This window comes from Oncorhynchus mykiss, chromosome 32 (genome assembly GCF_013265735.2).
Source record: "Oncorhynchus mykiss isolate Arlee chromosome 32, USDA_OmykA_1.1, whole genome shotgun sequence".
NCBI classification, from domain to species: Eukaryota; Metazoa; Chordata; class Actinopteri; order Salmoniformes; family Salmonidae; genus Oncorhynchus; species Oncorhynchus mykiss.
In genome coordinates this window covers 41,398,943-41,403,655 of record NC_050572.1, presented here as the reverse complement: position 1 = coordinate 41,403,655, position 4,713 = coordinate 41,398,943, and positions in this window count along the sequence as shown.

The window sequence follows — 4,713 nt, the reverse complement described above, 5'->3', positions numbered from 1 at the left end:
CTGCAGGAATGTGAAATTGACTTGCCCGATGAACTCGGGATGGCTTTGCAGTGATTCTGGTTCATCTCAATCGCTCGTTAGGGTAGATTTCAGAATGTCGCTTTTGGTGATGGTACCTCACTGTTTAAACATATTGCAAATGGACAAGAGTCAAGTGGACAAGAGTCCATCAGTCAATTAGATATCATTCTGACACCAAACTGATACAAACTGACACCAAACCCACTTTTTCCAACTCGTTTAGTAGCCAACTATTACATACTTCAGAGCTGGCCCAAAATTCACAACGCCTTCGGTTCAAACCATAAAAAAAAACATAAAACACGTAGTTACGTTCTAGCTGCGGGTCCATTTCTTATGTTATGTGTTGGCCTAGCTGAGGCGCCCGCGAATCCCAAGTTTCGGCTCGATAGGTCATTTGGTGTCCGAGAAAAACCCTAAGTTGTGTTTTAGCCTTCTTTTTTTCAAGTTCGCTGCACTCAGAACGAGCTACGGTCAAGCGGGGCGTCTCGTTGAACTCGGCACAGTCTGGAGACTATGGTGATGCCATTTTTTGTGTTGATTTCAGAATGCCATTTTGGTGATGGTCCCTCTCCGTTTAAACATATTGCAAATGCACAAGTCAGTCTAGCAAGTCAGTGTCCATCAGTCAATTAGATGTCATTATGACACCAAACTGATATCAATTGACACCAAACCCACTTTTTCCTACTCATTTAGAAGCCAACTATCACATATGTCAGAGCAGGCTCATAATTCACAGCGCCTTCAGTTTAAAACATGATAAAAAGGTAAAACACATAGTTACGTTCTAGCTGCGGGTCCAGTTCGGACATTATGTGAAGGCCTATGTGAGGCGCTGAGTCCCGAGTTTCGGCTCGATAGGTCATTTGGTGTCCGAGCAAAACCCTAATTGGTGCTGAAAATCCACTTTTTTCCATGCCTTGCTACGGGGTCCTTGAACGAGCTATCGGACAGAAACATTGGGGTCCGTCTCTATGGGCCGAGCCGGTTTCAGCGCCTTGCGTCTCTGAGCTCTCTAAAGTCTGAGTCTGAGTCTGAGTCTGAGTCTCTAAACGTCGTCATTTTCGTAATGGTCAAAATGAATTGAAGGTATTACAAATGTACGAGGCTGTTTCTCGGTCGGAGAACCTTCTAGAGCCACGTAACTCACCACGCACCATCGACCGGAGGTCTAGAACAGGTTTCTAATGTTTCGGAACTCTAGGTCTGACGGTTCTTTTTTAGCTCGAACAAAGCTAACTATTGCAGCCACTGTCTGTCTCTACGCACCCCAATACGTCCCTCCTTCCAAGTTGTGTTTTAGTGTGATTTTTTTTTCCTTTTAATTTTTTGGGGAAAAATGACTGATTTACAGTTCATGGGGGTTGCCTAATCACATATATGAAGTTTTGGACGGATCTGACTTTTTTAACCCTTCGAAACAGCCCCTGAGACACCAATTATGGCACTTCCGGTTGGCACAGGAAGCTATAAGTCAGCACATATCCTCATTGGGGTATGCTTTTACAGAATCCTGAGTTTTAAGTCTTTACGTTAAGAATTGACTGATTTACACAGGGTCGAATGCACTATGTCTGTCAAACTGCAGGCAGGGTATGGATATACACTTTTAGGTTGTTTTTAACCACTTCCGGTTGGTCCAGGAAGCTTAGAATCAACACAGGTAGACCTCATAGTGGCCTGATGGACTGGTACCGAAGACAGGTTCATACGGCATTCATAACCCATATAGGCTTCAGGTTGAATTTAGGGGTGCAGGCAATGTATTCCTATGGGGAGAGATGTCACTGTAATCTGTGAGATCAAAAAACCCTGTTTTACTGTTAAGGGTTAATGCCACACGGTCAAGGTTAGGCTTGTACAGATCGGGAGGACCTTAGGAACATTCCTGTGGTGGAATTTTTCTTCTCACCCTAACGGTTCTTTCACTGTCACCCAAAACCAAATGACATTGTGGGGCAGGCTTCATTTTGGGCCTACTATTCTAATGGACGCTGCGCCTAGACCGAGCGAGCTACGGTCAAGCGGGATATCTCGTTGAACTCGGCACGGCCTAGGGATTATGGTAATGCCTGCTTTCTGTGTCTTTAAGCACCGCACTTTGTCACTCCATCCTTGCTGTGTGTGTGTGTGTGAGAGCTTTTCTTTGACATCTGTTGGGAGAAATGACTGACTTACAGTTTATGGGGGATTGCCTAATCACACATATGAAGTTTTGAAAAGATCTGACCTTTTTAACCCTTGGAAACAGCCACTATGACACCATTTAAGGCACTTCTGGTTGGCACAGGAAGCTATAAATAAACTCATATCCTGATTGGGGTATGCCTTTACATAATCCTGAGTTTTAAGTCATTACGTTAAGAACTGAGTTAATTACGGAGGGTTTAGTATGTGTGTGTTATTTCAGAAAATCATAGAAAATCACAGAAATCTCGCAGAGCTCCGCAGCACACTTTAAAACGATTCGTATGAACACCCTGCAACTGGATCTGTAACCGTTGAAAAAAAAAACCGCCTATTTGTGAACATCACCAATTTGTCATTGTTCCGTTTCTCTTAAATGACGATAGATAAATGGCTGGTTCTTTTTTTATTGACACCGGAGGCTCCTTGACTTTGACCTGAAGTGGAAAAATAATTTCTCTATTTCCATTTTGGACCTTTAATCCCAGAAAAATGGCCATAACTCAAAAACCGTTGAGGCCTAGACGCCATCTTGTTCGGGGCCAACTGCCCATTATGCCAAACCTACGCTCACCAAGTTTCGGCTTCAAAATATTTTCAGTTTTCGAGATAAGGCCCCGTCGTGATTCGTGATGTTTTGCCAAATTGCCATATGATTCCTTATGCCCTCTTGTGGGAATTTCCGGGATAGCGGAAAAATGGTCCAAAACTTGTTTATTTTATAAAACGGAAACCGAATGTCCGACAAAGTTCATTCGATGACTTCCCGGTAGGTCCGGCCCTACCGCACGGCCCGACGCCGACCACAAATTTTACAAATGTTTTCGGACATCTAGTAAGGGACCGTACATTTGCAATATGGACTTTCTCACTAACCATACACGAAATGTCAAAATGTTCCCTTAAGGTATGTCACGCCCTGATCTGTTTCCCCTGTTCCTTTGATTGTCTCCACCCCTCCAGGTGTCGCTTATTTTCCCCAGTGTATTTTTCCCTTCTCTGTGCCAGTTCGTCTTGTATGTTAGTCAAGTCAACCAGTGTGTTTTTCCCATACTCCTTTTGCTGTTCTCTTTTTGATAGAATTCCCAGTTTTGACCCCTGCCTGACTCTGAACTACTTTCCTGCCTGCCTGATCATCCTGCCTACTCTGACCTTGATTCTCCCTGCCCTTCGGTACCTTTTGAATCTGTACTGGTTTTGACACTTTTGCCTGTCTACAACCATTCTCTTGCTTTACCCTATTGGATTAATAAATATTGTAAGACTAACCATCTGCCTCCTGTGTCTGCATCTGGGTCTCGCCTTGTGTCATGATAATATAGCCTACATATTATATGCAGTACCAGTCAACTTTGGACACAATGGTTTTTATATATTTTAAATATTTTCTACATTGTAAAATAATAGTGAATACATCAAAACTATGAAATAATACATATGGAATCATGTAGTAACCCAAAAAATATTAAACTGCCTTGACAGCTTTGCACACTCTTGACATCCTCTCAAACAGATTCATGTGGTAGTCACTTGGAAGGACACCTTGAAATGCATGTGCTAATTTGTGGAATTTCTTTCCTCCTTAAAGCTTTTGAGCCAATATGTTGTGTTGCGACAAGCTAGGGGTATGTACAAGAAATAGCCCTATTTGGTAAAAGACCAAGTCCATATTCTGTCAAGAACAGCTCAAATGAGCAAAGAGACACAACAGTCATGAAGGTCCCTTTAAGACATGAAGGTCAGTCAATACAGTATAGTAAAAGTACAAATATAAACACTTTCTCATTCCTTATATGCAATCCAGACTAATTTCCAAGCGAAGCATTTGTGTTTAGTGAGTCCGCCAGATCAGAGCCAGTAGGGATGAACAGGGGTGCTCTCTTGATAAGTGTGTGAATTACTATTTTCCTGTCCTAATAAGCACTCGAAATGTATTTTCTTCAGGAATGTAGCGGAGTAAAATAAAAATATCTAAATAGTAAAGTAGAGCTGCCACAAAAAACTACTTAAGTAGTACTTCAAAGTATTTTTAAGTACTTTACGCCACTGGATGGTACACAGAAGATTGTCTTTTACCAAATAGGGCTAAGTCCTTATTATGGCAAGAACAGCTCAAATAAGCAAAGAGAAACGACAGTCCATCATTACTTTGAGACACGAAGGTCAGTCAATACGGAACAATTCAGGAGCTTTTAAAGTTTCTTCAAGTGCAGTGGCAAAAAACATCAAGTGCTATGATGAAACTGACTCTTATGAGGACCATCTGTCCTTTGGAGCCTGAATTTGAGATCTTTGGTTCCAACGGCCGTGTCTTTGTGAGACGCAGAGTAGGTGAATGGATGATCTTCGCATGTGTGGTTCACACCATGAAGCATGAAGGAGGAGGTGTGAAAGTGTGGGGGTGCTTTGTTGGTGACACTGTAAGTGATTTATTTTGAATTCAAGGCACACTTAAACAGCATGGCTAACACAGCATTCTGCAGCGATACGCCATCCCATCTG